The sequence below is a fragment of the Apodemus sylvaticus genome, chromosome X (genome assembly GCF_947179515.1).
Source record: "Apodemus sylvaticus chromosome X, mApoSyl1.1, whole genome shotgun sequence".
In the NCBI taxonomy this organism is placed as follows: Eukaryota; Metazoa; Chordata; class Mammalia; order Rodentia; family Muridae; genus Apodemus; species Apodemus sylvaticus.
In genome coordinates this window covers 70,356,120-70,370,248 of record NC_067495.1, presented here as the reverse complement: position 1 = coordinate 70,370,248, position 14,129 = coordinate 70,356,120, and positions in this window count along the sequence as shown.

The window sequence follows — 14,129 nt, the reverse complement described above, 5'->3', positions numbered from 1 at the left end:
GGGCCCCTAGCAGGAGCTCTGGGACTCTAGGATGGATCAGGAGATGGTGTCTTCACTGAGGCAGACCTGCCAAGAGGCTGCTTGAGCAAAGAGGACCATTATGCCATTTTCTTGTACATATTAATTTGTTTTGTTCTTCTTAATATCTCTCCTTCACAGTCTCCTTTCCATTCTGTTTGCTTACCTCCTTCCAAACACTCTTCATTCTGTGTTTGCTACATATGCTATATTACTTCCTCAATTATCCTTGTAACATCTTTTATTCCCATTTCATACTCCTCTTTCTACATCTTATTCTCTCATGCAGACAAGCACAAGTGTGTGTGTGTGTGTGTGTGTGTGTGTGTGTGTGTGTGTGTGTATGTGTGTGTGTATGTGGGCACACACACAAACACACATACACATGTTCACACATGTACATACACAGACACACAGACACACAGACACACAGACACACATCTTAGTACACAAATATAATTAAACCTAGAATCTGCATAAAAGTTCAGTATTTGTTGTTATAAGACTAATTTACTTCTCCCAACATAATGATTTTCTGTTCCATTTATTCTCCTACAAATGTGATGATTTGTGTTTCTTTATAGCTAAATTAAATAACATTGTATGAAATACTAGAAAGAATTGAATATTTCAATGACTCATAAGGTTTTATAATTTTTCCTGTCTGAGTACAAATTATTAATAATGATAGAACTTAAGGAGTGACTTTCTATATATGGTGGTAAAAATAAAAGAAATATTGTCTCTGAATTTTTGTCCTTAAAAGTATCATAAATTAAATGCAGTAGAATTGTTTGCACCATTCCTGAAAAAAATAGTCTCTCTACTTTACATTACCTACTTTCTTGTTATATCAATAATGTTCATTTCAAAATAATTAATGAAAGGCTTATCTAATGATGTCTTATACGCTCATTGTTTTGCTAATATAAAAGTAGTCTTAAAAGGTGTGAGAAGCTAATAAATCTTTAATGGAAAAATAATAAAAAGCTAAAATAAAAGAATGTAAACTCACAAAATCATTAAGGTACCAGAGATTTTTGAGCCATTATTTTAACTCTGAGAGTCATGCTAGGCAGAGTTAAAGATAAATAAAAGGATTGGCCTGATAAAAGATACAGAAGCTCCCAGGGAGAGAGAAATATTCCCAGGAACTGAACTTTCAAAGTTTCTTATTGTATAAATACTTACATAAGGGTCATTGAATGGCAGACCTTTTAATCAGATTCATTTTTTTAATGGAACAATCTGTGATTTTGCCTAGAGATAATGTATGCCTCATAAAATGTTGACAAAGCTTCTAGGGAGCAGCCTGTCAGGCATCATGGTACTTGCTACATTCTTTAACACAGAAATTCTACTTTCAATTTCTACTATTTCTATATGTCATCTTTATTATAATAATTGTGGATTCTCTACCATTTATCTTAGATACAGGCACATTTTATGATAGCATCCTTGAAACAATGTCTACAAAAGTCAACAGTGCATATACCTCATACTTTTTACCCAGTGAAATGTTCCCCAATGAGATGACCTTAGGAGCAGAACATATCATTACTATATGGCTTCAGGTTGAAGTCTGAAGACTTTCATCTCAGATATTTCATTCCAGCCTTATTAAGTGCAAAATTTCTAGAAATTGGACAGTTTCTAGTTTGCAGAAAATATTATTTGTGGCATGGATGACTTTATTCCACATTATTAAAAAATTACCTAAAAATGACATCTAGCCCTTGCACAGTTATTGAATAAAAGGTTTTGAAACCAATGGCAAAAAACAGTAAAATATATTTACTTTTAAATGACGAGACATGGAGACCCTCACACAAAAGTAGACATTTAACAAGTAAAAAATATCTTTTGTTGAAAAATTTTGCTACAAGGCATTTGGTTTTAACTAAATAGTCTAATACTTTGGTAATAATAATCTTGAAAAGCAACTTGCAATAAGTTGTGACAAAATCATTGAACAGATTAATGAGACACATTAATTTTTTTCCTCTTTTTTTCTTACAATTCTCAACTATTTTTCTTACTTGTGAGTCCTTACTGAAAAAATGTACCAAAATGATCAGTTTCTTTAATGCATAATCAGTATTTAGAAAATTATCAGCTTAAGCAATACCCACTTATTGACTCAGTATTTTTCAGATAAGAATTCTTCAGAGGCCGAATTAAATTCTTTTCAGGTTTTTCCATGGCTGAAATCTCTTTTATTCAGTTGGTGATGGCTGCTGCTTCTATGATTCCTGATCTCTTGCCTAGGTTTTCTATCTCAAAGGTTGTCTCCCTTTGTGATTTCTTTATTGTCTCTAGGTCCATTTTTAGATCCTGGATGGTTTTGTTCATTTCCTTAGCAAGTTTGGTTGTTTTCCTGTAATCCTTAAGGGATTTTTGTGTTTCCTCTTTAAGGGCTTTTAACTATTTACCCGTGTTCTCCTGTATTTTTGTAAGGGAGTTATTTATGTCCTTCTTAAAGTCCTCTATTAGCATCATGATATGTGATTTTAAATCCAAATCTTGCATTGCCAGTGTATTGGGGTATCCAGGACTTGCTGTTGTGGGAGAACTGGGTTCAGATGTTGCCATGTTACCTTGGTTTCTGTTGGTAATGTTCTTGTGTTTGCTTTTCACCATCTGGTTGTCTCTGGTATTAGTTGGTCTTGCTATCTCTGACTGTGGCTTCTTCATCCTGTAAGCTTGTTTATCAGTACTCCTAGGAGACCAGTTCCCTCTGGGAGTAATTTAGGTATGGAAAGCTGTTGGGCAGGGTCAGCTTGGAGGTATAGACAGAAACCAGAAGGATCCTGTCCCCAGCAGATCCTTAGTTCCTCTGTCCTGATGGCTCTGAGCAGGTCCCTCTTGGGCCAGGAATTTGAAGTGAAGTGGTGGTCTTACCTGTGCTCGCAGGTGTGTAGGCACTCCTGGGAGACCAGCTCTCTCATGGTGGTATTTGTGTATGTAGTTCTGTGGCCCAGGATCAGCTCTGGGTACAGACAGAAATCAAAAGGCTTCTGTCCCAGGCTGCCTCTGGGTTCTTGTGTCCTCAGGGTTTTAGGCAGGTTCCTATGAGCAGCAGGGGTGGGTCCTATCTACACTTCCAGGCCTGCCTACACTTCTGGGAGGTTAGCTATCATATCACCCTTCCCCTAAGTTCCTTCTTTCTTACAATGGTCTCTTATTTACATGTTATATAAAATGTCTCTTATTACATGTATACACATTTACAAATGTAGACACATCTGTGTGAGTGAAAATACAATATTTGTTATTGTGAATGCTTTTATTAATATTTAAAATGGAAATAGAATTATATTTTTCTCTCTCCAAACTCTCCTGTGTAACATCCCACCTTGTTCGTTCTCAGATTCATGGCCACTGAGTATGTATTGTTGTTTGTATGTATAGTGTCTTCTATAGAGCTGAATTGGTGAACAGAAACTGCTTGTTAGAATGTTTTTCTATCTCTGTGGTATGGTATCAGTGATCTCTCAAAGCTTATAGAACTTTAGGTTCTTCAGTCTTTAAGAGTCTCCAACGAAATGTTAGGTGTTATTCTAATGGAAATCCCATTGCTTTGTGATTGCTTGTTTTTCTGAGTATAATAGCCTGACATCAGTTATCTCTCAAAGCTTATTTTCATTGATAGTTTTTCAGAGTTTAGTAGCCTGGGCTGGTATGGTATCAGTGATCTCTCAAAGCTTATAGAACTTTAGGTTCTTCAGTCTTTCAGAGTCTCCAACGAAATGTTGGGTGTTATTCTAATGGGAATCCCATTTTGTGTGACTCATTTTGTGTTTATATTTGGTTTGTTCTTTGTTTCCCTTTGTAGCTTTCTGTGTTTATTTTTTACTTTGTTGTGTACATCTAATGTTTTGATTATTATGTGTCATGAGGAATTTTTTTCTGGCCCTCTATAGTTGCTATTCTGTATTCCTAGGTGACCTTGTTATGCATTTCTTTGTTTATATTGGGAGAATTTGTTTCTGTGATCTTGGAAGAAGTATTTTTTATGCTTTTCACTTGGCTTTCCACTCCTGCCTGTATACCCAAAATCTCAAATAAGTATTCCCTTTATTGTGGCCTTACTGTAATTGAATATACACATAATCCTTCATAAATGCTATAATTATTAGTTAAAAACTGTATTTTGTTATATTCTGGAAAACAAATAATAAAAATAAGGTTAAATCTCCTATTTTGGTACTGTTCTGACATTTGAACTAATTTTTGTGTATGGTAGGGTTAAACTTTTTTTTCATGTTAATAGTATTTGTACCAACAGTATTTGTTGAAAATACTGTAGCTTCTGTATTGAAAGGACCTTTTCAAAACTCAATTTGCCAAAACAGATCAGTGACATACTCCTATAATCTCAGCCCTCAAGATGTTATAATCAGCTCAGTATATGCGAAATATCACTTATTTATTGTTTTGGTTTTAGTGAATTTCTAGTTATATATCTTTCATTGCACCAGTATCATTTCACTGAGTATTAAAGCTATGAAGGCAGTTTTGAAATTGGATTTTATAAATCCTATATTTTTTTTATGGAAATCACTTTGGCTCTTCTGGTTCTTTGATATTTCCATATGAATTTTATGATGAATTTTCAAATTTCTTCAAAACTAAATCTGGGATTTCATGGAATTTCAATCAGTCTATAAATCAGTTTTTAGAACATTGCCATTTAAATAACATTAATTTGTACACTCTAGATATACAGAGTAGCTTTTCCATTATTTAAATTCTTATAGCAATAATTTAACATATAAGAGTTTCATTCCCATATTTAAACTCATGCATAAATATTTGCTCATGCATTATAATTAATTTTTTGTAGTTTTATTTTGTATTATTTACTGTTAGCACATAAATTAAAAATTAATTTGTTTTATTTTTGTTTTTTACTAGCCAAAACTGCTGTTGTATGTAAAAGCCATAAGAAAATATGTTATCTGGTAAGCAAATCAAAACTTACAGCCTAAAACATTAAAGCAAAACAACAACAACAATTAAAATCAGTCATAACAGCAACAAAACTAATGCAACAGTTTGAACGGAGTTACCCCATATAGATAGAAAAAGCTGCTTTTTGCTTATTTGTTTTACCTAAAGCACATTAGAGAGTGAACAGAATAATAGTAGTTTTAAAATATTTCATTATTATTTTCTGTGTGTCTTCTTTTCCTAAAACTACTGCTATACTTTCACATCATTATTGTGAAAGCATCCCATTTTCATTATCAAAACACCTGGTTTACTTAGCTCAAGCTCTCTAACTGCTAAAAACAGGGCTTAAATTACCTGATGGTTCACTGAAAAGGATTTAAATTACCAATAATGTTGCATTCTTCCAGGTATTTATTGAAATACTTTTGTTTCTTTCAGAATTCCGTACAATTTATTTTGGCGATATTTGTCATCCTTCCACACTTACACATAGATCCATAAAACTTCTCCACAGACCTAACTTTATATTCATCCTATCTCTCTCCCTTCCTCCTCCATCTCAATAAATAAATAAACAAACAAACAAATAAATAAATAAAACACAAACAAACAAAATTAAACAAAACAAAAAACCCATTTACAATATGCATTGGCCAAAAACAATCACTTCAGTTTGTATTAGAGCCTACCTTAGAGTAAGATTGATATAGGAAAGGGGGATGCTGAGGGTGGTGAGGTAGAGGGTAGGTGAGTTAGGTGTGTGGGTGGGTGAAGGGGCATGCTCTCAGAGGCAAAGGGGAGAGAAATGGGGTGATGAACTCTGGGAGGGGGCTAGGATAAGTGGCAACATTTGGAATGTTAATAAATAAAATAATTTAATAAAAAAGAGAAGAACTTCCAATTTTCTGAGGAAATTCCAGATTGATTTCCTTGGTGGTTGTGCCAGTTTGTAATCCCACCAGCAATGGAGGAGTGTTCTTTCTTTAAATCCCTAGCAACATATGGTGCCACCTGAGTTTTTGATTTTAGCCATTCTGATTGGTTTACTGTGGAGTCTCAAGCTCATTTTGGTTTGCATTTCCCTGATTACTAAGGATATTGTATATTTCTTTGAGTGTTTCTCAACCATTCAGAATTCCTCTCTTGGGAATTCTCTGTTTTGATCTGTATCTCATTTTTAAATTCGGGTTATGTGGCTTTTTTGGAGTCTAACTTCTTGAGTTCTTTATGTATTTTGGATATTAGCCCTCTATCAGATGTAGGGTTGGTGCAGATCATCTCTCAATCTGTAGGCTGCTGTTTTGTGCTATTGACTGTCTGGTCCCTTACAGAAGCTTTTTCATTTCATGAGGTCTGATTTGTCAATTGCTGATCTTAGAGCCTGAGCCATGAAGACCCAGCTATACTACTCTTAGGCATAGTTCCAAAAGATGCTTCATCATACCACAAGGACATATTATCTGCTATGTTCATAGCAGCCTTATTTGTAATAATCAAAAGATGGCAACAGCCCAGATGCTTCTTAATTTGGGAATGGATTCAGAAAATGTGATTCATTTACACAATGGAATACTATTCAGCTATTAAAAATGAGGAAATCATGAATTTTATAGGCAAATGAATGAAAGTAGAAAATATCATACAGAGCAAGGTAACCCGGACTCCAACAGACATGGATGGTATATACTACTGACAAGTTTATATTAGCCAAAATGTACAGAGTGCCCATAATACAGCTCACAGATCATAGGAAGCTTTACAAGAAGAAAGGCCCAAGTATGGATATGTCAATCCCACCTTTTTTTATTCGATATATTTTTTATTTACATTTCAAATGATTTCCCCTTTTCTAGGCCCCCACTCCCCAAAAGTCACATAAGCCCCCTTCCCTCCCCCTGTTCTCCAACCCACCACTTCCCACTTCCCTGTTCTGGTTTTGCCCTATACTGCTTCACAGAGTCTTTCCAGAACAAGGGGTCACTCCTCCGTTCTTCTTGTACCCCATTTGATGTGTGGATTATGTTTTGGGTATTCCAGTTTTCTAGGTTAATATCTTCTTATTAGTGAGTGCAAACCATGATTGATCTTTTGAGACTGGGTTACCTCACTTAGTATGATGTTCTCCAGCTCCATCCATTTGCCTAAGAATTTCATGAATTCATTGTTTCTAATGGCTGAACAGTACTTCACTGTGTATATATATCACAATAATCATGGGAAGCAGAGGAAGGAAGGAACCTAGGTGTGATAGGGGAGGGGAAGGGTAAAGTGGAGGTGGGCTCAGGATGAGAGAAGACAGGAGAGAAGTCCAGAGTGTCAAGAGAATAAATGGAAATATACAGCATTGTGGGATGGGGATGGGGGTCAGGAAGAACCACTAGAAAGTCTGAGACCTGGAATATGAGAGGCTTCCAGGACTCTATGAGGATGACCTTAGCCAAAATTTCCAATAGTGGAGAGATGAAATTTGAAGAGAGTACCTCTAGTAGATAGGCATGGCCCCCATTTGAGGCATGATACCACCCATCCATCTTTAAAATTTTTGACCCAGAATTGTTCCTTACAAAAAGAAATGTAGGGGCAAAAATGGAGTAGAATCTGAAGAAAGCCCATCTAGTGACCAGCCCAACTTGGGATCCATCAGCTTTACAGTAGCTGACTGAGACACATGCATATACTTACAGCCAACCATTGGTCTGAGGTCAGCAACCATTATGGAAGAGTTAGAGAAAGGAATGAAGAAGCTGAAGGGAATTGCAACCCCATAAGAACAACAGTAGCAACTAACCTGGAGCCCTCAGAGCTCCCAGAGAATAAGGCAAGAACCAAAAAGAAAACATGGGCTGGTTTGTCGCACCCTACACATATGTATCAGAAGACTGCCTTGTCTGGCCTCAGTGGGAGAGGACATACCTAATACTGTAGAAATATGATGTTCCAGGGAATGACGATGCTGGAGAGGGTGAGCTTGGGGTACTACATCCTCAGATGCAAAGGGTAGGGTCATGCAGTGAAGAACTTGGGAAGGGGGGACCTGGAATGATACATCATTTGGAATATAAATAAAATAATTTAATTACTGAATATAAAAAATAAATAAAATAATTTAATTACTGAAAATAAAGAAAAGAAAACTGGACCTCTTTTACCAGCAACCAAATGTCAATATGTCCTAAGCTATGGGAAGAACTATTATATCCATATCATTTCCATGCTGAAATTTTGTCTAGCCTTGGCTTATATAGGTCTTGTGAGTGTTGTATTTCTGTGAGTTCATATGTCCATATGTCATTTTGTGTTTGAAAAAGAGTTTCCTGGAAGTCATTCACCACCTCCAACTTTTGAATTCTTTCCACACCTGTTCCATATAGATCTCAGCACTGTAACAGAAATTCTGAGGTTTTTTTTGAATATTTTTATTTTCTATATTATTTGTTTGCATTTCAAATGATTTCCCCTTTCCCGGATCCCCCCTCCCCATATGTCCCATAAACCTTCTCTCCATCCATTCTCCAATAACCTCCCTCCTTTTTTTCTCTGTCCTTATATTCCCCTCCAATGCTAGATCAATCCTTTCCAGGATCAGGACCTTCTCCATACTTCTTCAAGGGAGTCATTTGTTATGCGCTTTGTGCCTTGGGTATTCAGGGCTTCTGGGCTAATTAATATCCACTTATCAGAGATTGCATTCCATGTGTATTCTTTTGTGACTGGATTACCACACTTAGGATGATATTTTCCAGATAAAACCATTTGCCTAAAAATTTTGAGAATTCATTGTTTCCAATTGCTGAGTAGTATTCCATTGTGTAAATATACCACATTTTCTGTATCCATTCCTCCTTTGGGGGGCATCTGGGTTCTTTCCAGATTCTGGCTATTATAAATAAGGCTGCTATGAACATAGTGGAGCATGTGTCTTTATTGCATGCTGGGGAATCCTTTGGGTACATGTCGAGGAGAGGTAGAGCAGGGTCCGCTGGAATTGTGGTGTCAAGTTTTCTGAGGAACCGCCAGACTGATTTCCAAAGTGGTTGTACCATCTTACAGCCCCACCAGCAGTGGAGGAGTGTTCCTCTTTCTCCACATCCTCTCCAACACCTGCAGTTGCCTGAGTTTTTGACCTTAGCCATTCTGACTGGTGTAAGGTGAAATCTCAGGGTTGTTTTGATTTGCATTTCCCTAATGACTAATGATGTTGAGCACTTCTTAAGGTGCCTCTCGGCCATCCGAATTTCTTCAGGTGAAAATTCTTTGTTTAGATTTGTACCCCATTTTTTAATAGGGTTATTTGGTTCCCTAGGGTCTAACTTCTTGAGTTCTTTGTATATATTGGATATTAGCCCTCGATCAGATGTGGGGTTGGTGAATATCCTTTCCCAATTTGATGGTTGCCGTTTTGTCCTTTTAACAGTGTCCTTTGCCTTAGAGAAACTTTGTAATTTTATGAGGTCCCATTTGTCAATTCTTGATCTTAGAGCATAAGCTATTGGTAATCTGTTCAGGAACTCCCCCCCACCCCCCCCCCGTGCCCATGTCCTCTAGGGTCTTCCCCAGTTTCTTTTCTATTATTTTCATTGTGTCTGGTTTTACATGGAGGTCCTTGATCCACCTGGAGTGAAGATTAGTACATGGAGATAAGAATGGATCAATTCCCATTCTTCTGCATGCTGACCTCCAGTTGAACCAGCACCATTCGTTGAAAAGGCTTTCTTTTTTCCACTGGATGTTTTTGGCTCCTTTGTCGAAGATCAAGTGACTATAGGTGTGTGGGTTCATTTCTGGATCTTCAATTCTATTCCATTGGTCCACTAGTCTGTCACTGTGCCAATACCATGCAGTTTTTAACATTATTGTTCTGTAGTATTGCTTGAAGTCAGGGATACTGATTCCCCCAGAATTTCTTTTGTTGTTGAGAATAGTTTTAGCTATCCTGGGTTTCTTGTTATTCCAGATGAATTTGAAAATTGCTTTTTCTAACTCTGTGAAGAACTGAGTTGGGATTTTGATGGGGATTGCATTGAATCTGTAGATCGCTTTTAGCAAGATGGCCATTTTAACTATATTAATCTTGCTGATCCACGAGTATGGCAGATTTTTCCATTTACTGAGGTCTTCTTCGAATTCCTTCTTCAGGGATCTGAAATTCTTGTCATATAGATCTTTTGCTTGTTTGACTAGAGTCACACCACGATACTTTATATTTTTTTGTGGCTATTTTGAAGGGTGTCATTTCCCTAACTTCTTTCTCAGCCTGCTTATCCATTGAGTATAGGAAGGCAACTGATTTGCTTGAGTTGATTTTATTTTTTTATTCGATATAATTTTTTATTTACATTTCAAATGATTTCCCCTTTTCTGGCCCCCCACTCCCCGAAAGTCACATAAGCCCCCTTTTCTCCCCCTGTCCTCCCACCCATCCCTTCCCACTTCCCCATTCTGGTTTTGCCGAATACTGCTTCACTGAGTCTTTCCAGAACAGGGGGCCACTCTTCCTTTCTTCTTGTACCTCATTTGATGTGTGAATTATGTTTTGGGTATTCAAGTTTTCTAGGTTAATATCCACTTATTAGTGAGTGCATACCATGATTCACCTTTTGAGTCAGGGTTACCTCACTTAGTATGATGTTCTCTAGCTCCATCCATTTGCCCAAGAATTTCATGAATTCATTGTTTCTAATGGCTGAATAGTACTCCATTATGTAGACATACCATCATGTAATAAGGATACATGCTCTACTATGTTCATAGCAGCCCTATTTATAATTGCCAGATGCTGGAAAGAACCCAGGTATCCCTCAACAGAAGAGTGGATGCAAAAAATGTAGTTCGATCTTCTTATATTTGTTGAGGTCTGTCTTGTGACCAATTATATGGTCGATTTTGGAGAAGGTACCATGAGGTGCTGAGGAAAAGGTATATTCTTTTGCTTTAGGATAGAATGTTATATATATATCTGTTAAATCTAATTTGTCCAAAGCTTCAATTAGTTTCATTATGTACCTGTTCAGTTTCTGTTTTCCTAATCGGTCCATTGAGGAAAGTGCAGTGTTGAAGTCACCCACAATTATTGTGTTAGGTGCAATGTGTGCTTTGAGCTTTAATAAAGTTTCTTTTATGAATGAGGGTGCCCTTGCATTTGGAGCATAGATGTTCAGGATTGAGAGTTCTTCTTGGTGTATTTTTCCTTTGACCAGCAAGAAGTGTCCCTCAGAGTCTCTTTTGATGACTTTGGGTTGAAAGTCAATTTTATCTGATATTAGAATGGCTACTCCAGCTTGTTTCCTGAGACCATTTGCTTGTAAAATTGTCTTCCAGCCTTTTACTCTAAGGTAGTGTTTGTCTTTGACCCTGAGGTGTGTTTCCTGTATGCAGCAAAATGTAGCGTCCTGTTTACGTATCCAGGTTAGTCTATGTCTTTTTATTGGGGCATTGAGTCCATTGATGTTAAGAGATATTAAGGAATAGTGATTGTGACTTTTTGTCATTTTTTATGTTATTTTTTAAGTTTGATTGGTTAACTTCTTTTGGGTTTGATGAGAGAAGGTTACTATCTTGCTTTTTTCAGGGTGAAGTTTCCCTCCTTGTATTGGTGTTTTCCTCCTATTATCCTTTGTAGGGCTGGGTTTGTGGATAGATATTGGGTAAACTTGGTTTTCTCATGGAATATCTTAGTTTCTCCATCTATGGTGATTGAGAGTTTTGCTGGGTATAGTAGTTTTGGCTGGAAATTGTGTTCTCTTAGAGTCTGCATGAGATCTGCCCAGGATCTTCGAGCTTCATAGTCTCAGGTGAGAAGTCTGGTGTAATTCTGATAGGTCTTCCTCTATATGTTACTTGGCCTTTTTCTCTTACTGCCTTTAATATTCTTTCTTTGTTTAGTACATTTGGTGTTTTGATCATTATGTGACAGGAGGTATTTCTGTTCTGGTCCAGTCTGTTTGGAGTTCTGTAGGCTTCTTGTATATTCATGGGCATCTCTCTCTTTAGGTTAGGGAAGTTTTCTTCCATAATTTTATTGAAGATATTTGCTGGCCCTTTAAGTTGTAAATCTTCACTCTCATCTATGCCTATAATCCTTAGGTTTGGTCTTCTCATTGTGTCCTGGATTTCCTGGATATTTTGGGTTACAAGCTTTTTGCACTTTTGCATTTTTTTTAACTGTTGAGTCCATGGTTTCTATGGTATCTTCAGCATTTGAGATTCTTTCTTCTATCTCTTGTATTCTGTTGTTGATATTTGCATCTATGGCCCCTGATTTCTTCCCAAAGTTTTCTATCTCCAAAGTTGTCTCCCTTTGAGTTTTCTTAGTTGTTTCTACTTCTGATTTTAGATCCTGGATGGTTTTGCTTAGCTCCTTCACTTGATTGTTTGTGCTTTCCTGTCATTCTTTAAGAGCTTTTTGTGTTTCCTCTTTCATGACCTCAGCCTGTTGACCAAAGTTCTCCTGTATTTCTTTAAGTGATTTTTCTGTTTCCTCCTTTTTGGCTTTTGTATTCTCCTGAATTTCTTTCAATGATTTTTGTGTTTCCCTTGCAAAGGCTTCTAACTTTTGATCCATTTTCTCCTGAATTTCTTTAAGTATGTCCTTCATGTGTTCCTGTACCAGCATCATGACCAGTGATTTTAAATCCAAATCTTGTTTTTCTGGTGTGATGGGGTATCCAGGACATGCTGTTAAAGGAGAATTGGGTTCAGATGCTGCCATATTGCCTTGATTTCTGTTAGTGACAGTCTTGTGTTTGCCTTTTGCCATCTAGTTCTCACTGGTGTTAGTTGGTCTTGTTAATGCTGGACTCACCATTGCAAGCTGCCTCTTCCCAGGTGGCCTCTGGTGCACAACTGACCTCCTGCACTGCCTGGAGTCAGGGTGCTGTGGCCCAGGCTATTCAGATCTGGAAGCAGACACCTGATGGCTCCTGCAGGGACCTGCTGGACTCACCAGAGCACACTGACTCCTCCCAGCAGGCCTCCCTGATGCCCCTCTTGCTTCTTGCAGGACCTTGAGATGTGGAGTTGCAGCCCAGGCTGTTCTGGATCCCGAAGCTGTGATCTGAGGGTTCCTGACAGAGGCCTCAGGACTGGAACCTAAGCTGCATGCTGCTGGAGCAAGATGTGTGCTCCCAGTCTGCTTCCGGGTGCACCCCAGGTCTCTTGCACTTCCTGGAAACCGAGTGCTGTGGCCCAGGCTGTTCAGATCCCTAAGCAGACCCCTGAAGGCTCCCGCCGGGGCCTGCTGGACTTACCAGAGCACACTGACTCCTCCTAGCCGGCCTCCCGGAAGCCCCTCTTGCCTCTTGCAGGACCTGGAGATGTGGCGTTGCAGCCCAGGCTGTTCTGGATCCCGAAGCAGCGATCTGAGGGCCCCAGCCAGAATCCTCAGGACTGGAACCTAATCTCCATGCGGCTGGAGCAAGCTGTGTGCCAATTCTGAGGTTTATTAATCTCTATATGTTGACTAGTTGTAGATTTCTTGTTTACTGTCATCGGTTGCAAGAAGCTCTTCTGATAAAGGCTGAGTGATGGACTATGGTTATACCAATATGTCTTTAGGAATCATTTTGTTTCTATACCATTTAACAGAATAATAGAAGTAGATTTTCCCATAGGATTCATGATCCCTCTGGACACAGCTTCTTGGCCTACTTGGCATTGTCTCATATGGGCTCCATCTCATGTATAAAGATTTAATTCTAATTGAAGAATGGTTGGTTAGTCCTTTAAAATGCATCCTACTCTTTTATCAACAGGTACATATTTATAGGCAGATCCTTATTCCAGATCAAAAAGTTCATATTTATGTGAGAATGATGTTGTTTCAGTGGGACAATTTTGGATATTATTTGAAAATAAATATTTACTCATGCTTTTTCTAACAACTCTATACATTTGAGTATAGCAAAATCATATTTTTAGTAAGAAGAAAATATTTGACCAAGCATGAAGATTTCAGATGTATTGATTCCAAGAAAATTCTATATCCTGGTTTGGTAGATTTCCTTTATGAGATTATATGAAAAATTTAATCTTTGGAAAAATATGTTTGTCATAGATTTTTATTCTCAAAGGTATGGGAGATACACAAAATTCACTGACTTAAGAAAGAGCTTGTTAACCTAAGGCTGATGAAAATAAGCTATGGAAGCTTATTTAAA